The following is a 23565-nucleotide window of genomic DNA, read 5'->3' on the forward strand; positions in this document are numbered from 1 at the left end:
ATGTACGGTACGCGCGAATCCTAAAGATAGATCTATTGGGCCTGACAAACCCCATCCTGACTATGGGATGCTTTAGTACTTCGAGGTTATATTAAACACACCTGATTTGGTGTACTTCAGAGGGTAAAACATGAACGTTAAGGCTTGTTACCGGGTGCCTACAACTTATAGAATACTTTTATACACTTGCGAGTGTACATATATTTATAAATGGAAATCTTGTGGTCTATTAATAAATTGAAATGATTGTGATGATAAACCTATGAACTCACCAACCTTTTGGTTGACACTTTTAAGCATGTTTATTCTCGGGTATGAAAGAAGTCTTCCGCTGTGCATTTGCTCATTTTAAAGATATTATATGGAGTCGTACATGGCATATTTAGGTCAGTACCTCGTTATAGGACCAGATGTTGATGACTTCGTCCAGATGGATTAGGACGGGTTATCACAACAAGAGAGAACGTAATAGCACGATTTGATGTGTCAAATTACCAGAATCACTGAGAAAAGATAGGACTATCAAGAAAATATGTTCTTGATATGTTTATAGATTAGATAGAATGTAAGAGTCGTGTAACATGGCACATGATGACGTTATAGTCTGTGAATCACCACGTTCTATTTAGAAACTCAGCATGACTTACTGTAATATAATCACGTTGATCAAGTATCATTATATTATACTAATCCATGCATCAATTTCCAATACTACTTCAGAATTCATTCATAGTTTATACTTAGATTTTGCAGAAATTTTCAATATAATGTATTACAGATAGCACGAAGAGGTATATAATTTCGGACGAGAATATTTATGAAAATATTCTCAGAAATATCAAAGATATTTATGATAATATTTTGGAATTTCTAAGTTCGAAGGTTGATGAAGAAAATTTTTTCACAAGATTTTAACATGACCTCGAAGCAAGATATTCTCTAAAGATTTCATCGGATCCAGAATTTCCTGGATTCTTGGAATATAGGGTTTGGTACTTGTATTTGTCCTTGGTCTCCTTCATGGTTAGCTCAATTTGTTTAAGTGGACCAAATTTTCTATCGAGTGTTCCCAACATTACTTCAATAACATTCATATTTTAAGCTCGAAAGTTTACAGAATATAGAAACTAACAGTTTCTATATGATGTAACACTGATAGCACGAAGAGATTAATGATTTCAGATAAGAATACTTATGAAAATATCTTCAAAAATATGGAGGATATTTATAATGAAAGATACGATGATATCTTGGAATTTCTAATATCGAAGGATGGTGAATAAAATTTGTCCGCAAGAGTTTGGAGTCAGAAGCAAGGTATTCGCTAAAGATTTCATCAGAAACAAAATTATCAGGATTCTTAATGTACAAGTTTAGTCCTTGTGATTTGTTCAGAGACTCCTTCGTAGTTTGCTCAATCAGTTTTTGATAATGCTAAAAACGAACATATATTTCATAGCATTATCCCTCAAGAAAGACAAGCTTTTAGTTGCAATTGTTCTATTTACAAGTGATATTCGTTTAAATAATAAAAGGTGAAGACAAAAGACAGATTCGACGAATTGAAGACGCAAACGATCAAAAAGCTCAAAAGTACAAAATACAATCAAAGTGGTTCCAATTATTGATGAGAAACGTCTCAAAATTACAAGAGTACAAGACGCAAAACGCAAAGTACAAGATATTAAATTATACGAAAGGACGTTCGAAAATCCAGAACCGGGACCAAAGTCAACTCTCAACGCTCGACGCAACAGACCGAAAGTTACAAATTAATTATGTATATAAATATAATATAATATATAATTAATTATATAAATTATATATTTATATTATATTTATATAATAAAATCCGTCGGCAGACTAAGATCCAAACTTGTGTGAGCTGGATTCCACTGCTCCGCACTCGCGGAGCTTATAAAGGCAACAACCACCGCACTCGCGGAGGTCAAACAGTAAATGTGGGCCTATAAAAGGCCGAGCATTCGGCCGATTTTTACACACCTTTTTCTCTTCATTCATCAACGTATATGTATATATATTTATATTATAATTTTAATTTTAATTTTAATTTCTAATAATAAGGGTATGTTAGCGAATGTTGTAAGGGTGTAAGTCGAAATTCTGTCCGTGTAACGCTACGCTATTTTTAATCATTGTAAGTTATGTTCAACCTTTTTAATTTAATGTCTCGTCGCTAAGTTATTATTATACTTATTTAATACCGAAGTAATCATGATGTTGGGCTAAAAATATTAAAATTGGGTAATTGGGCTTTGTACCATAATTGGGGTTTGGACAAAAGAACGACACTTGTGGAAATTAGACTATGGGCTATTAATGGGCTTTATATTTGTTTAACTAAATGATAGTTTGTTAATTTTAATATAAAGATTTACAATTGGACGTACCTATAAATAACCATATACAATCGATCAGACACGATGGGCGGGATATTTATATGTACGAATAATTGTTCATTTAACCGGACACGGGAATGGATTAATAGTCTATGGAATTATTAAAACAGGGGTGAAATTATGTACAAGGACACTTGGCATAATTAATAACAATTTATTAAAACCTTGGGTTACACGCAGTCGATATCCGGGTGTAATTATTAAACAAAGTATTAAAACCTTGTTACAGTTTAAGTTCCCAATTAGTTGGAATATTTGACTTCGGGTATAAGAATAATTTGACGAGGACACTCGCACTTTATATTTATGACTGATGGACTGTTATGGACAAAAACCAGACGGATATATTAAATAATCCAGGACAAAGGACAATTAACCCATGAGAATAAACTAAAATCAACACGTCAAACATCATGATTACGGAAGTTTAAATATGCATAATTTCTTTATTTTCATATTTAATTGCACTTCTAATTATTGCACTTTTATTTATTGTTATTGTATTTAATTGCACTTTTATTTATTGTCATTGTATTTAATTGCACTTTTAATTATCGTACTTTTTAATTATCGTAATTTTATTTTATCGCACTTTTATTTATCGCAATTTCATTATCGTTATTTATTTTACGCTTTAAATTAAGTCTTTTATTTATTTAATATTTTACATTAGGTTTTAACTGCGACTAAAGTTTTAAAATCGACAAACCGGTCATTAAACGGTAAAAACCCCTTTTATAATAATAATATTACTTATATATATTTGTATTTTTATAAATTAAAACTAATATAGCGTTAAGCTTTGTTTAAAAGATTCCCTGTGGAACGAACCGGACTTACTAAAAACTACACTACTATACGATTAGGTACACTGCCTATAAGTGTTATAGCAAGGTTTAGGTATATCCATTCTATAAATAAATAAATATCTTGTGTAAAATTGTATCGTATTTAATAGTATTTCCTAGTAAAAATAAAGCTATTTCATATACACCTCGCATAACATCAAGTTTTCAGTTTCAAACTTTTTCTGAGCTTTGCCAACATACAATTCCTTATCATCAACTTTTGGATGTTGAGGTCGTTTACAGTTTTTGTTGCTTCATTCAACTTTTCAAAATTCAGAGTATTAATTCACACCGAGCAATAGGATATCCAGTGAATGCACCGAGTAAAACGTTCACCACCTTTTGTACGTTCACCACCTGTAACTCGATCAAGACATCTAGCTAATATTACCGCCGTTGATTTTTCTTTAGAATCGTCATCCAGTCGACCAAGTACTCCAATTCAAATTTTCGATAATCCATTTTTTGAACCCGACCTCACAATTGAGAATTCGAAGAATATTCAGGGACGATTCATAGATCCTGAACCACTAATCTTTCCTCCGGAACCACCAATCATTCAAACAGAGATTGTTGAGGAACGAACCATTAAATCAGAATCCTCTAGTGATTCAGATTCAACAAATTCAATCATGGAGAATCTGGAACCATTAAGTATGGAAGACCGAATGAGAGCTAAACGCACTGGCCAAGGTCACGCAATTACTCATCCAGACATTAATGCGCCAGATTATGAAATCAAAGGACAAATTCTACACATGGTGACTAATCAATGCCAATTTAGTGGTGCACCGAAAGAAGATCCAAATGAACATCTTCGTACCTTTAATAGGATCTGTACTTTATTTAAAATCCGAGAAGTTGAAGATGAACAGATATATCTCATGTTATTTCCCTGGACTTTAAAGGGAGAAGCCAAAGATTGGTTGGAATCGTTACCTGAAGGGGCGATTGATACATGGGACGTTTTAGTTGAAAATTTTCTTAAACAATTCTTTCCGGCATCCAAAGCCGTGAGACTTCAAGGAGAAATTGTTACGTTCACACAGAAGCCAAATGAAACTCTATATGAGGCATGGACCAGATTTGGAAAGTTATTGAGAGGATGTCCGCAACATGGTTTAGACACCTGTCAAATAGTACAAATATTCTACCAAGGATACGACATCACTACAAGAAAAGACATAGACATAGCAGCTGGTGGTTCCATTATGAAGAAAACAGAAACTGATGCTTATAAGATTATTGATAACACTGCTTCCCACTCACATGAGTGGCACCAAAAAAAAGATATCGTTAGATCATCTAAAGCAGCTAGAGCCGATTCTAGCCAAGACTTAGATTCCATTTCCGCAAAGATAGATGATGTCGAGAGACGAATGAAAAAGATGACTAAAGATATCCACTCAATACGAATTAGTTGTGAGCAGTGTGGAGGACCACATTTGACAAAAGATTGTCTCAGTATTGAACTAACAATGGAACAAAGAGAGAATGTTTCATACATAAACCAAAGGCCTGGAAATAATTATCAGAATAATTATCAACCGCCAAGACCAATTTACAATCAAAACCAGAATTATAATCGAAATGTTCCATACAACAACCAACAAGGTCCTAGTAATCAACAAGTATCTAATAATACTTACAATCAGCAAAGACCTAATTTTCAAAACAAACCACCACAAACCGATGATAAAAAGCGGAATTTAGAAGATATGATGACGAAGCTAGTTGAATCTCAAACACAGTTTTTCACATCTCAGAAACAAACCAATGAACAAAATGCTCAAGCATTTAGAAATCAACAAGCTTTTATTCAAAATCTGGAACAAGAAGTAAGAAACCTAGCAAGGTTGATAGGTGAAAGAAAACCGGGAAGTCTACCTAGTGATACAAATGCTAACCCCCGGAATGAAACAGCTAAAGTCATTACCACAAGAAGTGGTATGACACATAAACCACCTGAAATACCTGTAATTTCTGATGAAGCTATTCCTACCCCACAAGAACCACAACCTGAACAAGATAAGGAAAAATAACCGGTAGTTGAAAAGGTTAATGAAGATAACACAGTTAAAGCTAAACCTTATGTTAAACCATACCAACCACCACTTCCTTACCCGAGTAAAATGAGAAAAGAGAAACTTGAAGCCGAGCAATCCAAATTCTTGGATATGTTTAAACAGATAAATGTAAATCTTCCTTTCATTGATATGATTTCAGGAATGCCTAGATATGCTAAATTTCTGAAAGATCTAATCACGAATAGAAAGAAAATGGAAGAACTCTCGGCTGTTACTATGAATGCTAATTGTTCAGCAGTGCTGTTGAATAAGATACCAGAAAAACTATCTGATCCAGGAAGTTTCACAATTCCATGTTTTCTGGGTAGTCTTAGTTCAATAGAAGCATTGGCAGATTTAGGTGCTAGTATAAATTTAATGCCGTATTCACTATACACTAAACTAGACCTTGGAGAATTAAAACCAACAAGAATAAGCATACAACTAGCCGATCGATCAATAAAATATCCTAGAGGGATAATGGAGAACATGCTAGTTAAAGTTGGTACTTTAGTATTTCCAGTAGATTTTGTTGTTCTGGACATGGAAGAAGATTCTCAAGTTCCTCTCATATTAGGAAGACCATTCTTAAACACGGCTAAAGCAATGATAGACGTGTTCGGTAAGAAACTTACCCTAAGTATAGAGGAAGAGAGTGTTACCTTTTCTGTTGATAGAGCAATGCAACAACCGCAATCTGCAGATGATACATGTTATTATATTCAAACTATAGAATCACATGCAGAATTGTTAGAAGAATTTCTAGAATTACAAGGAACAGGAGAATGTTCTTTAGGAGAAGGAACTGAACCAATTGATGAAACTGAAATGTTAGCTACACTTATGGCTAATGGATATGAACCAACAACAGAAGAAATTCAAATGCTAAAAGAAGAAGACAGATATCGATATAAATCATCGATAGAAGAACCACCGAAATTAGAGTTAAAGCCACTTCCAAACCATTTGGAATACGCTTATTTACATGGTGAATCTGAATTACCTGTAATAATATCGTCGTCTCTTACTGAAAATGAAAAATCTCAACTCATTTCTGAGCTAAAAGCTCATAAACCAGCTATTGCATGGAAGATTCATGATATTAAAGGAATAAGTCCTTTGTATTGCACACATAAAATCCTTATGGAAGAAGGTCATAAAACGTATGTGCAACGCCAACGAAGACTAAATCCTAATATGCAAGATGTTGTTAAGAAAGAAATTATTAAACTGCTAGATGCAGGTTTAATTTATCCAATTTCTGATAGTCTATGGGTAAGCCCAGTTCAATGCGTGCCTAAGAAGGGTGGCATGACTGTCATCACAAATGAGAAAAATGAGCTTATTCCAACTAGGGCTGTAACAGGATGGCGTGTATGTATTGATTATAGAAAATTAAATGACGCCACCAGAAAAGATCACTTTCCCTTACCTTTCATTGATTAAATGTTGGAAAGATTAGCCGGAAATAGTTACTATTGTTTTCTTGATGGTTTTTCCGTATATTTTCAAATTCCAATAGCACCCGAGGACCAAGAAAAAACCACGTTCACGTGCCCTTATGGTACTTTTGCTTACAAACGCATGCCATTTGGACTTTGCAACGCCCCTGCAACCTTTCAAAGGTGCATGATGGCGATTTTTCATGACATGATAGAAGAATGCATGGAAGTTTTCATGGATGACTTTTCAGTCTTCGGTGATACATTTGAATCATGTCTAGTTAATCTTGAACGAATGCTTATTAGATGTGAACAATCAAATCTAGTTCTTAATTGGGAAAAATGCCATTTCATGGTTAAAGAAGACATCGTTCTTGGACATAAAATTTCAAAGGAAGGAATTGAAGTGGATAGAGCTAAAGTAGATGTAATTGCTAAACTTCCACATCCCACCAATGTTAGAGGAGTTAGGAGTTTTCTAGGGCATGCCGGTTTTTACCGACGTTTCATAAAAGATTTTTCTAAAATTGCCACTCCTATGAATAAACTCCTAGAAAAGGATGCTCCATTTATCTTTTCAGATGAATGCATCAAATCTTTTAATATTCTTAAAGAAAAACTCACTAATGCGCCGATCATGATAACTCCAAATTGGAATCTACCATTTGAAGTAATGTGCGAAGCAAAGTGATTTTGCAATGGGAGCCGTTTTAGGACAAAGGATTGAAAAACGATTTCAACCTATTTATTATGCTAGTAAGACGTTACAAGGAGCATAAACAAATTACACAACTACTGAAAAAGAACTCCTTGCTATTGTCTTTGCTTTTGACAAATTTCGTTCATATCTCGTTCTAGCTAAAACGGTGGTCTATACCGACCATTCTGCTCTTAGATACCTATTTTCGAAACAAGATGCCAAACCAAGATTAATCCGTTGGATCTTACTCTTACAATAGTTTGATATTGAAATCCGAGACAAAAAGGAAGCAGAAAATCTCACCGCTAATCATCTTTCTCGTCTTGAAAATCCTGAATTAGAAGTTCTAAATGAATTGGCCATACAAGACAACTTTCCTGATGAATATCTATTGAAGATAGATTATAATGAAATTCCATGGTTTGCAGACTATGCAAACTGTTTAGTATGTGGATTCCTTGAAAAAGGATTGTCGTACCAAAAACGAAAGAAATTCTTTAGTGATATAAAACACTATTTCTGGGAAGATCCACATTTGTTTAAAAGTTGTCCCGATGGAATAATACGCCGATGTGTATTCGGAGATGAAGCTAGTAAAATCTTAAACCATTGTCACACAGGACCAACAGGAGGGCATTATGGGCCACAACTAACAGCAAGAAAAGTTTATGATGTTGGATTCTATTGGCCTACAATTTACAAAGACGCACACCTTCTTTGCAAATTCTGTGATGCATGTCAAAGGGCCGAAAAAATAAGTCAACGTGATGAAATGCCACAAAATGTCATTCAAGTATGTGAAGTATTTGACATTTGGGGTATTGACTTTATGGGTCCATTTCCAAAATCTCATAATAATCTCTATATTCTCGTAGCCATTGATTATGTATCTAAATGGGCGGAAGCACAAGCTCTACCAACTAACGATGCACGAGTTGTAGTCAACTTTTTAAAACGTCTTTTTGCAAGGTTTAGAACACCGAAAGCTTTAATAAGTGATCGGGGTACTCATTTCTATAATAATCAACTTGAGAAAGTTCTCAAAAGATATGGAGTAACTCATAAAATCTCCACTGCATATCATCCACAGACTAGTGGACAAGTTAAAAATACCAACCGAGCTTTAAAACGTATTCTAGAGAAAACTGTAGGATCAAATCCGAAGGAATGGTCCATTAAATTGGAGGATGCACTCTGGGCTTTTAGAACAGCCTACAAAACTCCAATTGGAACCACACCTTTTAAACTCGTTTACGGAAAAGCATGTCATCTTCCAGTAGAAATTGAACACAAAGCATTTTGGGCTTTGAAGACATGTAATCTTGATTTACATGAAGCTGGACGTCTACGGTTAAGTCAACTAAACGAATTAGAAGAATTAAGACATGAAGCATACGAAAATTCGTTAATCTATAAAGAAAGTACGAAGAAATGGCATTATAAAAGAATCAGAAGTTCAAAAGAATTTAAAGAAGGAGACAGAGTTCTTCTTTTCAATTCACGATTCAAGCTATTTCCTGGAAAATTGAAATCAAGATGGTCTGGACCATTCATAGTCAAAAGAGTTTTCCCATACGGAACAGTAGAATTGATAAATTCAAATGGGATTGAATTTAAGGTTAATGGTCACAGAGTTAAACATTACATAGATAGTCCAATGGAAGTTGACAACGAAGTTAATCACAATTTCGACACCACAGCTAACTAAGTGTGGGGAGAATCAAGTCTTTAAAGGATAATATGTATTTCTGTTAGAGTTAGATTTTCTGTTTTCATGTAGTTCTCGAAAATGGAACCCGAATGGTCTTTCCCTAGCAGACCCTAAAGAACTAGTCTTCTCCCCCCATTCTGAATTTTTATTTTTTTTAGGTTTTTACGAGATGAAGACTTCCTGTGAATTAAACCATGGTCTAATGCTACACGCTTTGATTACTAAACGTAATAATGACACCCTTCCAAGTGAAATAGTATCATTAATCAGAGGCAAATTGGACGAAGTAAGAAAAGAATCTAGATGCGAAAATAATAAGTTACAATTTGGTAAAGGAAAATCAAAATCGCAGCGAAAAGAAGAGCACGACACCTTGAAAGATGTCACAAATGCGAAAAATGGTCACACGAAGGTAAATGTTCAAATAATCAAACCTATTCAAACACCGAATTTGTTACTTTATGCAGAGACGGACCGTTCATATGTTTAGAAGAAAAAATGTTGAATGCTCGAGGTTACGCCTATGTAGCTATGGAAAACCAATTAGTCCGACTATCTTATGAGTGGGCTAGAGCATATCACTAAGAAATCTCTTTCACAGGTAAGTATATACAGTTTTCAATTTTTATTTTTATTTTTATTTTTAACCTTTTGATAATAAAAGCTAATTTGTTCGCTATAAAGTATTAAATTGGTTTTCGATAAAATTAGGTCTTGCGACCGAAATTATTGATATCATACAAAAATTTATTACATCACTGCGAAATTTACCGTTTATTCTTAAGGTATAAATATCTTTAATCAATCAACCAAAATATTTCAAAAATTCGTCATGAGTTAAATTAGGTCATGGAACCGAAATTACTTTACCGAAAAGAGGGGTGCATATTTTTGATAATATTTGATTGATTAAAGTGGGATAAAAGCCAAAAAGATTTTTAATTTTATTTTTACCATGTTTTTAAAATTAATATATAAATATTAAATTAATATTGTAAACTTCTTTAAAATTGTAAATATTTGAAAAACTAATATTTTTAATATAAGTTTGTATGTATAAAAACAAAAATATAATATAAGTTTGGTGTGAATTTTTAATTTTAATAATATGAATTTTTAATTTAAGTTTGGTGTAAATTTAAAAACAAAAATTTACTTTATTTTGCTAAGTTAAAAATATGATTTTTAAAATTCGTCGTGAGTTGAAGACTAGGTCGTTGAACCGAAATTGCTTTACCCGAGAGAGGGACGAGAACTTTTATTATCATTATTTTTAATCTTATCGAATTAAAGTATGCCAAAAACATTATAAAAAAAAACCCCCCAAAAATTTTTGCTTTTAAAACCGCGCTTAAAAATGACAAATTTTAAAATTTTTGTTGAGGGACGGACTAGGACATCGATCCGAAACGCTCTCATCCTAAAAAGAAACAAAATTTTAATTTTTAAATTAATTTTATGTTTTATAAAGTTATAAGGTTTATTAAAAAAAAAAATAGCCCCGACTCGCGGTGATTTAAACGGGCCCACCACCGCACTCGCGGAGGTCAAAAAACCCAGAAAAAAATATAACTGGTTGAACAGACCAGTTTCTTCACCACCATACCCATTTTTCACGAAAAACCCATGAAAAAATCGCCCAAATTCGCAATTTTTCACCATAAATCGTCAAATTTGTTGCTAAAATCACAATGAGGAGACTATTATCAAGGAATTACTCAAGGAAATCGACTAAAGGGGTGAATCTTCATCCCAGGCTCGCAATGCTCCTCCGGAAGATGCAGATCAACAGGAAATTAATAACCAATACCGACAAGATATGCCTCACCCAATTGTTTTATATTCAAACATTCATGAGGCAGATTTACATCCGAATTTGAGATTTGATAGATATTGGATAGACTATCCAAAATATCAAAAGAACCTGCACAACCTTATGTCTAATAATGTTGAGGTACCCAGAGTTATAGATTGAGAGCCATTAGAGGTAGTGGAATTGGCCGAGCCAATCAGGGAATTACTTACTCAAAGGTATGGTAATTCTACTTTTAGTAATTGGGTACATTTATTCAACATGCGTAGACCTGTATATAGAGAATGGTGTATAGAGTTTTTGTGTACTATTGAAATAAATGATCGGGTAGATACTTTAACCGATCATAGTTTTATTAGATTTTTATTAGGAGGGGAGATGCGCCATATGTCCTTACTAGACATGGCTCGGGCTTTAGGTATATATACGCCCGAGGAGCTAGCATCTTATGATTGCCAGAGGTTAATAGTTTATGGTAGGAGGGTGGATGAGAATTTTGATACAAATGACATATGGAGTAGGATGACTAGCCATCGCCGATTCCAGGGGTGATTATACTCTTATCTTGATATTGATAGAGCTGAATTAAGAGTAATCCATAGGTTTTTAGCCAATTCGATTACACAACGAGGTAAGAATAAGGAAAAGGTAAATGAACAGGATTTGTTTTACCACATGTGTATTCGAGACCCACATAGCGCTATAAGTATATCTTTTTGTGTGGGTTATTATTTATTGACTATGGTTAGGGGTATGAGGCGTGGTAGCATAATAGGAGGTGGTATATTTATTACTTTAATTGCTGAATATCTCGGTGTGGATAGAAGTCGGGGGAGATTATTAATGGCAGAACCAGAACCCCGCGATAGAATAGATTTGCATGTTTATCATGGTGCTAAGGTCTTAATGAAACGAAACAACGCGGCAGCACGTTATGATGGCTGGCATCCACAGGTTGAGAGAGATCAACAGCAAGGTCAACCGGGAGGGGGTAATCCAATGATGGAAATGCAAATTTTTATGGCTCGACACGAGTATGAAATGGCTAGACAAAAAGCATTTCAAGATTGGCAGTATCATCAAAGCCAAATTATAAGTCATTGTACACACGTAGGTAGAGACTACATTCCTACCGTTATGCCCAAATTTGCTCCTTGGACTTTAGAGAGTCGACCACCATATCCTACATATGACCCGGCCCAAGCATTTTACAGCATCTATGGATACGCTTGGGACCCATACTGGAACCATCATCCTCATCCGTAATTTTCTATTTTTGTTTATTTTATTGTAATGTTACTAATTCTTAATTTTCTTATTTCTTATTTCTTATTTTATTATTATAATAGCTTTTATAATTTTCTAACTTTATTAGATTTTAATAATTTTTGAATGTGGTGTGAAAATCCAACTTTAAAAATATGTATATATGTGTTTGTAGTTTATCTCATGTACAAAACAGGGTAAAACAGCGCATTTTCAAAGACTGGCATTAAGTTCAGCAAAAGCTAGTACTTTTGACGAAAAAATGAAAAAACAAATGTGATGTAATAACAAGACGGAATGAACAAATGATGTGCACCATTTATCATTCAGCAAACAAACGCCAATATGTTTGGAAACTTTGGTAAAATTTAATTATTTTTCTACGCTAATCACCCTCAATAATTTAAATTGTTACTGATTTCTTGCAAATGAGGGCATTGCAAGATCTTAAGTGTGGGAAGGGGTTAAATTCTTTCGGATTTTTAAAATTTTAAACTTAAACACTTGGTTACCATTAAAAATACTAGTAACGTAGTAGTTGTATTAGAATTTAGTGCTCTCTGATAACAAAGAACAGCCCTAGTCTTATATACTGACTACCCAATTCTAGTAAAATTTTTCAAAATTTTCAATTAAATGAATTCAAAATCATGTTTATACATATTTATGAACGATAAAACTAGGTGTTAACACCGAAATTATTGTTGCCTCAGAAAGGACATAATTTGAGAAACAAACCAAAATGTTAGAATTTATTTAAAATGGAATAGAGGACAATAAAAATAAAAATAAAAAGCCAAGTGTGGGAAAATTATCAAAGTTATTTAAAACATATATCACATATTTTTGTACAAATAACCGAAGATACTTTTGCTTTGGACTAATCTAAAAAGTTTTACCCGATTTACTGTAATATATTTGAAAGAATAGATGGATCTACACGATGAATCAATTCCATCATTAAAAGGAAGTAAAGTCTTCCGAAAAAGAAACGCGCTTCTTGATTTAGGTCATGAAGTTGTCGTCCAGACCAGCTGTAGGTTGACGAAAAATCTAGAAAAGTCATCTCTAAAATCAGCAGGAAATCCACGGACCTCAGCATCAAACAGGGTCGCCAAGTGGTCAGACGTATCCTAACCATGAGAGGATCTGTCTTGTAAAATGGGGAGGACGCCGTGCAAATTAGCTGGATAAGACTAATGAATCAGACCCCCAGAAAGGATAATCTCCTTAAAGATCAAAAATTAGCTTTTAAGACTGATATTACTCAATTCTAGAGATTGACTTAAAGATCGAGAATTACAAACTCATGGAATTCAATGATATCTAAACTCAAGCTTGAACGAGAAAATACTTTGATCAAAATTACAAACCGATTTGTTTTTTGAAAACTCATTTTCAATGCGTTCATTACCATTGAACGTAAAATCCTAGGAATTCACCTGGAATTCATTAGGTCACCTGAACCAAATCGGGTGTCAACCATAAGAACGGTGGTTGCATAGCATGGTCAAACACAGGACCTTGTGCCAGACCGAAAAATTATAAGGGTGAGCTTTACTATTGCTCCTACAAAGGATAGTAATTGCATCCGATACATTATAGACCATAATTAAAAGCATGTCAGGGGACATTGCCTTAACAGTTGCTTGTTCAACGCTTTCCTTTACAACCGGACGGTAGTTTACCGAAAGGTAATATACGGAGCAAGTAAAGTGGATGTGTTGCTTTCCCAATACAAGGTTAGCAAGTGGGTAACACAAAACCGCAAATTTTGAGCTAAAATTTTCAAATCTGAAACCCACCAAACCCACAAAAAGAATTTGCAAACACCGGTGAAGGGTTATTCCGGAAAACTTATCTAGCGTAAAAACTAGATTGAATTTTCAAAAAGTTCAAATGTTTTCATAAAGATCCAATTTCCTTAAAGGATCTAAATTTTTATAGTCATGTGGGACTGTAAACCATAACGTTACTACCATTGTTTATACCGCCGTATAGAAATCATTGATGTACAAAGTGTGAAGAATAAAGAAGTGATTCTAGTATATTTCAAGACTATATTGCTTGAGGACAAGCAACGCTCAAGTGTGGGAATATTTGATAATGCTAAAAATGAACATATATTTCATAGCATTATCCCTCAAAAAAGACAAGCTTTTAGTTGCAGTTGTCCTATTTACAAGGAATATTCGTTTAAATATTAAAAGGTGAAGACAAAAGGCAGATTCGACAAATTGAAGACGCAAACGACCAAAAATCTAAAAAGTACAAAGTACAAGCAAAGAGGTTCAAATTATTGATGAGAAACGTCTCAAAATTACAAGAGTACAAGACGCAAAACGCAAAGTACAAGATATTAAATTATACGAAAGGACGTTCGAAAATCCAGAACCGGGACCAAAGTCAACTCTCAATGCTCGACGCAACGGACCGAAAGTTACAAATTAATTATGTATATAAATATAAATATAATATATAATTAATTATATAAATTATATATTTATATTATATTTATATAATAAAATCCGTCGGCAGACTAAGATCCAAACTTTTGTGAGCTGGATTCCACTGCTCCGCACTCGCGAAGCTTATAAAGGCAATAACCACCGCACTCGCGGAGGTCAAACAGTAAACGTGGGCCTATAAAAGGCCGAGCATTCGGCCAATTTTTACACACCTTTTTCTCTTCATTCATCAACGTATATGTATATATATTTATATTATAATTTTAATTTTAATTTTAATTTCTAATAATAAGGGTATGTTAGCGAATGTTGTAAGGGTGTAAGTCGAAATTCTGTCCGTGTAACGCTACGCTATTTTTAATCATTGTAAGTTATGTTCAACCTTTTTAATTTAATGTCTCGTAGCTAAGTTATTATTATGCTTATTTAATACCGAAGTAATCATGATGTTGGGCTAAAAATATTAAAATTGGGTAATTGGGCTTTGTACCATAATTGGGGTTTGGACAAAAGAACGACACTTGTGGAAATTAGACTATGAGCTATTAATGGGCTTTATATTTGTTTAACTAAATGATAGTTTGTTAATTTTAATATAAAGATTTACAATTGGACGTACCTATAAATAATCATATACACTCGATCAGACACGATGGGCGGGATATTTATATGTACGAATAATCGTTCATTTAACCGGACACGGGAATGGATTAATAGTCTATGGAATTATTAAAATAGGGGTGAAATTATGTACAAGGACACTTGGCATAATTGATAACAAATTATTAAAACCTTGGGTTACACGCTGTCGATATCCTGGTGTAATTATTAAACAAAGTATTAAAACCTTGTTACAGTTTAAGTCCCCAATTAGTTGGAATATTTGACTTCGGGTATATGGATAATTTGACGAGGGCTCTCGCACTTTATATTTATGACTGATGGACCGTTATGGACAAAAACCAGACGGACATATTAAATAATCCAGGATAAAGGACAATTAACCCATGGGAATAAACTAAAATCAACACGTCAAACATCATGATTACGGAAGTTTAAATAAGCATAATTTCTTTATTTTCATATTTAATTGCACTTCTAATTATTGCACTTTTATTTATTGTTATTGTATTTAATTGCACTTTTATTTATTGTCATTATATTTAATTGCACTTTTAATTATCGTACTTTTTAATTATCGTAATTTTATTTTATCGCACTTTTATTTATCGCAATTTCATTATCGTTATTTATTTTACGCTTTAAATTAAGTCTTTTATTTATTTAATATTTTACATTAGGTTTTAACTGCGACTAAAGTTTTAAAATCGACAAACCGGTCATTAAACGGTAAAAATCCCCTTTTATAATAATAATATTACTTATATATATATATTTGTATTTTTATAAATTAAAACTAATATAGCGTTAAGCTTTGTTTAAAAGATTCCCTGTGGAACGAACCGGACTTACTAAAAACTACACTACTGTACGATTAGGTACACTGCCTATAAGTGTTGTAGCAAGGTTAGGTATATCCATTCTATAAATAAATAAATATCTTGTGTAAAATTGTATCGTATTTAATAGTATTTCCTAGTAAAAATAAAGCTATTTCATATACACCTCGCATAACATCAGTTTTTCAGTTTCAAACTTTTTCTGAGCTTTGACAACATACAATTCCTTATCATCAACTTTTGGCTGTTGAGGTCATTTACAGTTTTTGTTGCTTCATTCAACTTTTCAAAATTCAGAGTATTAATTCGCAGACTGGGTGCTTTTCAGAATTTCAGAATGGAAGATCATAGTTCAAAAAGATAAATCTTATATGGATACATATAACTGTTGATGTGAAAACGTTGCGAGACTCACAATACAGATTTGCTGATTCCCGGTAATTGGTATGGCAATTCTTGTTACAAGATGCGGATGAGTACATGATGAGATTTCAATAGATAAATATAGTGATTTGTCGAGGAGATTTAAGTCAAGGAGCAACGAGGTTGCTGGTACGTCTGTTGGTAATATGGTGGAATATAAAAGGTTCCCCGGTAACAATAAAAGAGCACGCATATATATCAAGGTTATAATAGGGTTGTTTCGAATGAAACGTCGAAGTTGACTTGCTAAAGCTGTGACAAAATTGGCTACTTTGGAAAAGGATTGTAAGGTTATCTTCGGTAATAACAACACCAAAGGAGCTAGCCCAGATATGTGTTAAACGTTTACTCAAGTTCCGAGAGTTTTCAGGTGCATAATTATATGCATAAATCTTTTCCCGTAGATGAAATGCGGTTGGTTCATCCTCTCGATTGAGGTGTTTTCAAGAATCATGAAAGATTTGAACGCAGATTGTAATCATCAAGATACAAATTAGGTTTAAGATGAAATCAAGTGGCAAACTTGAAGAATTGTTTAGTTTCATATGTTATAATCAATATTTTAATTCATTTTAATTATCCAATGTTATTAGTCCACAGTCGATAGTTCACAGTAACAGTCCAATAATTCATATATAGTTTAATATATAATATTCGAATTATATAATACGTATCGTGACCCGTGTGCATGTCTCAGACTCGATCACAACTCAAACTATATATATTATTGTAGAATCAACCTCAACCCTGTATAGCTAACTTCAGCATTACTGCATATAGAGTGTCTATGGTTATTCCAAATAATATATATAGATGCGTCGATATGATATGTCAAAACCTTGTATACGTGTCCCGATATTTAAATGCGTAAAATAAATAACAGAAATTAAATGATGATAAATAAAGTGCGCAAAGTAAATAACAGAAATTAAATGACGATAAATAAAATTGCTATAAATAATCTGCGATAAATAAAATGTAATAAGGAATTAACAGTTAGCTAGGAACAGTTAGCTAGGATTTGTTTACGTGGTTTCTTAACAGAATTTCTTATAGTTAATTTGTTTGTTTCTAACAAATTTTATTTTGTCCAATGTTTTCTTCATTATGCCACTTGTTGGATTCTGATAAGTCAAAATCCAAATATGAAATTGAATGAAAATGGTTATTCTGCGATGAACAGTTCCGTATATCTGTGGATGTAAGTAGGATAGTAATTGAACGTTGAATCAGATTCAAAGAATGTACAGTGTAATTTATTAATGTGAAATCAAAATATTCCTCAGGTATTACCTACCCGTTAAAATATTTTCATCATTAACAGTTTGTACGAAAGAATTTTTAATTACAATCTTTATGAAAACATATATACACATATATTTTCTTTAGATGTAATACAGATTTAATGAGTTAATATAATATTAAACTCATTTGTTTTACCATTAGAACAAGAATATATAATCTCTAAAACATTAGAGATTACATAATCGCCATGTTGAACGAAGATAAATGATGTAGAACGATGATTATACTCGAGATACAGAATGAGATGTTGAGGCATGGATTATTGATGGTACTGGTGCTGTTATTGATGGTACTGTTGGTGCCGGTGATGTTGCTGAAGTTTGTAAATTTTGCACCATATTCTCCAAATTGATTACTCGAGCGCGATGTTTGTTGACTTATTCTATTATTCCGGAATGACTGTCGGTCGGAATGAGCGGATGAATAAGGTTTAGAATTTTAGATAGAATATAATTGTGGTGAGGTATTCGGGAAATGAGTGTAAAAATGGTGTTTCAAATTGGTTCGCCGGTAAGTGCTTCAGGTTTTTCGCCAAGAGGTGAATTTGATCGATGGAAAGGATCGCCTTCTTCTCGTCTCCATCGGTTAAGTCGACTACAAACCCATCCCCAATTCATCCAGAGTTAAAGATGACTAGTTGAGTGATCCATTTCGTTTACACTGCTTTCGGAGCTTAGGTGGATATCCATGTCGGAGTAGCTGTCGGAATAACTATCGGAATAGCTATCGGAATCTGAGGGACTCGAACTGATTGAGGGATTCATCTCATATGATCAGATGAAGGATTTTCGATAAGAAATAGATTATAGGATGTAGATTAGTACCCTGCAATACATAATTTATATATGCATATATAATACTAAATTCCCATAAGTTACGGAGGAATCTACCAGATCTGTCAGGCAAAGGTAACAATAACAGATACGCTACGATATGAATTAGCAGATACGCTAGGATATGAATTTTATCTATACACTATTTATGCAATCATTGCAGTATGATGTGTCTAGACTAAAAATGATAAGCAGGAAATTTTTCGACAAAAATGATAAGCAAAACTTTTGACATGCAGAAACGGTCGAAGTCCAGACTCACTAATGCATCTAAACAACTACTAGTTAGACACACTAATGCAAGACCTGGTTCGCTAAAACCACCGCTCTGATACCAACTCTAACGACTCGTCCTAATCTATCTGGACGAAGTCCATATCGATTATAAACGATTCACAATAGTTGATTTCATTGCGAGGTACTTGACCTCTATATGATACATTTTACAAACATTGCATTCATTTTTAAAAAGATAAACTTTCAATACATTGAAAGTTGACGGCATGCATACCATTTCATAATATATCTAAACTATAAATGACTTGATAATAATCTTGATGATATCGACGACTCGAATGCAACGTCTTTTGAAATATGTCATGAATGACTCCAAGTAATGTCTCTAAAATGAGCAAATGCACAGCGGAAGATTTCTTTCGTACCTGAGAATAAACATGCTTTCAAGTGTCAACCAAAAGGTTGGTGAGTTCATTAGTTTAATATAAATAATTATTTCATCATTTTAATAGACCACAAGATTTTCATTTCTCATAAATATACGTCCCATGCATAGAGACAAAAATAATCATTAATATGGATTGAACACCTGGTAACCGACATTAACAAGATGCATATAATAATATCCCCTATCATTCCGGGAAATCCTCCGGACATGATAAAAACAACATCGAAGTACTAAAGCATCCGGTACTTTGGATGGGGTTCTTCGGGCCCATAGATCTATCTTTAGGATTCGCGTCAATTAGTAGATCGGTTTACTAATTCTTAGGTTACCAAGCAAAAAGGGGCATATTCGGCTTCGATTATTCAACCATATAATGTAGTTTCGATTACTTGTGTCTATTTCGTAAAACATTTATAAAAAATTGCGCATGTATTCTCAGCCCAAAAATATAAAGGGTAAAAAGGCAAATGAAACTCACCTAATGTATTTTGTAGTAAAAATACATATGACTATATTGAACAACTGAACAATGCAGAGTTGGCCTCGGATTCACGAACCTATATCATTTGTATATTCATTAATACATATAATCGTAATCGAACAATTATTTATATTATTATTAGTGATAATTTTCATATTAATAACTTATATATTTTATTATATATTCATTTTGTATATTTTAAGTAAAGTATCTATATATTTAAGTTATGGTTATTATATATATATATATATATATATATATATATATATATATATATATATATATATATTAAAACTACTTAATTCGTTATTATATAGATATTTATATAAAGATTGTTAATATCATTAATTCATACTTATATATAATGTTATTTTTAAGTATATTTTTATATACATGATAATATATAATATTAATATTTGTGAATAAAAGTGTATTTGATTATAATTATATTATTTTTTTTATATTAATAATACTAACAATGATAATCCTATTAATAGTACTTTATGTTAATGATATTAAATCTAATGCTTAGAAAATGATAATAATACTAATATTTATGAAATTAAACCGTATTATTTTTATAATAATAATAATACTAATCATACTCATAATAATATCATTAATACTAAAATGGTAAAATTTATATTTCTAGTAACACTTATAATACTAATGATAATATTAATACAAGTCCCAATAATGATGATAGTAATAACTTTTACTTATTTTAGTGATAATAATATTCAAAATATTGAGTTAGTATCAACAATAATTAATATATTCATAATCTTGATCATACTAATTAATAATACAATAATGATACAATACTAATAATATAAATAAATATAATAATCTTAGTAATGATAATACTAATAGTTTATAAATGATAGTACTAGTAATAATAATGACAATATCATAAATTATATCATTAATCATTTTGTTATTAATAATATCTAACATGCTAGCAATAATAATAATTAATAATGATAATCATAGTAATAATAATAATAATAACATAACAATAATACCAAGTGTCATAATTATAATAACAATCATCATAATAACAATTCTAATAATAATCTAATAATAATAATAATAATAATAATAATAATAATAATAATAATTATAATAAAAGTATACCCTTGAAGCTTTTTGTAAAAAGAATTGCCCCGAACGGGACTCGAACCGGCGACCTCTCGCACACCCGACACTCCTCCAAACCAGTTGAGCTGCTGCTCATTTTCTTAATATGATGATACCCATTTTTTATTTAATCCATTTTAATTAATCATCTTCTTCATCTTCTACATCGTAACCAAAACAACCATGATCTAACATCTTAATAATCCAGATGATTTATGGACTTTAAAACAATTTACAAACAAATAATAAGTGACTAAATAGATTGAGAAAAGAAGGAAAAAAAATATAAAAGAGGGAACTCCCTCCTGCTGGCCGTCGCTGTTTGTGGAAGAAAAAAAAATGTTTTCGATTTCAAGAGTGTATTAGCCAAAGATCATAACACGAAACACATTACAAATCAATATTAGAAACCATTGGAAACATCAATTTAACTGAAATCGAAACAGAAAAATCGAATTTGGCTCAAGAACAAAAGTTGACTTTTTGAAACATAAACTTTGACTCGTAATTTCGAACTCGTTTTTAGGAATTGGAACGTATAATTTTGCACAAAGTTTAAGTGGGTGATTCCTAACACTTCTGCAATATTAGATTTTTTAAATTGATTCAATTTTGAATTTTGGCTAAAAAGGTTCAAGAACAAGGTTAATGAAAGTGTTTGATAAAATCTTGGTTCCTTTACTCCAATTACAGTATGATATATCTATAACGTGGTAATAATTAATCGAGTTTGTCTTGTAGGGTTGATTGAAATTAATAGAAAACAATAACAGACAGGGAGAATCAGATTACGAAGAAAAAAAATAAAGCAAATTGGTAAACAAACAAAATTAGTTATCTGACTCTTTTAGATTCTTATATATATATATATATATATATATATATATATATATATAATTTTTATTATTAATTAATAAATATATTAATAATAATAATAATAATAATAATAATAATAATACTAATTAATAATAATTATATTAATAATAATGGTAATAATTTCAATAATTCTAATAACTAATAATTAATAATTAAATAAGTTAATAATAATACTAATAATAATAATAGTATTAATGACAATGATAATAATGATAAATAATACTAATAATAATAGTTATAAAATGATAATAGTATTATTTATGATAATAATAATAATATATATTGTTTCATTTATAATAAGAATGATAACTATAAAATAATGCTTTTTAATGATAATGGTAATAATAATCTCTACAATAATAATAATAATAATAATGTAACAAATTACATGTATCATATAATACTAATATTAATATTTATATTTTTAATGAAAGTAAATATAGCAACTATGTTTTATTTCGCAATTACATGTATTAATATTATGTGTTATGAATTATGTAATGTCATAATATATATACATTGAATATTAACTTTTTATATGTATAATAGTATTCATACAATCAATAATTTTGTATCTCAATCATATATATATATATATATATATATATATATATATATATATATATATATATATATATATATATATATATATATATATATATATATATATATATATATACTACTTACATTTTTAATTATATTTAATATCGTATTGTTACAACTTGTTAATCATCTTTACTAATTATATATTATACAATAACATATCTTGGATATTTACTATTTATCAATTTTTATATATTACAATATATATATATATATATATATATATATATATATATATATATCATATTACTTATGTATACATATATATATTTATATATTTATTTAATAACATCTTATTTATTTTGTACATTACACCATCTATTTAATTCAAATGATTAATTGATATAATACTAATTCAAATTATTATATATACTTTTGTTTATATATATACATATACATATACACATTTATATATTTAGTTATTTACAAACAATTGTTCGTGAATTGTCGAGAATAGTCAAAGGGTAATTGATTACATGAACACAATCCAAAGTTTTTGAAACATCAACAATACAGACTTTGCTTATCGTATCGAAATCAAATAAGATTCAAGTTTAAATTTGGTCGGAAATTCCCGGGTCATCACACGTCAGCAGACCCCGACTACCACCCCACCGCCATAGGCTACGGACAACCACCAACGACCGCCAACAGCAACCAGATCACCGACTGTCGGCGACAGCCACTAGTAACCACCAAACAGCCACCTTATCGATCAGCAATAGCCCCCACCCACTAATTGTAGCCACCCACAGCCACCAGAACAGTTGTCAGCCGCTAGCAACCACTCAAGGCCGCTGTCAGCCATCAACCACCCATAGTAGCTCCATGTAGCACACATGATTGTACGAGCCTTAAATTTATCGTATTTAGGGGTGCCCATGGTGTGGGACCGGGTCAAATTAGTTCGGTTCAGTTTTGTCTCGAGTCTAAATTTGTAGGCAGAAAGTTGGAACGAAGACGGTCCGGTCCTAATCGATGACTGAAAATCTGGACCATATATATTCGTTTCGGTGAGGTTCGAT

The sequence above is a fragment of the Rutidosis leptorrhynchoides genome, chromosome 2, assembly GCF_046630445.1.
Source record: "Rutidosis leptorrhynchoides isolate AG116_Rl617_1_P2 chromosome 2, CSIRO_AGI_Rlap_v1, whole genome shotgun sequence".
In the NCBI taxonomy this organism is placed as follows: domain Eukaryota; kingdom Viridiplantae; phylum Streptophyta; class Magnoliopsida; order Asterales; family Asteraceae; genus Rutidosis; species Rutidosis leptorrhynchoides.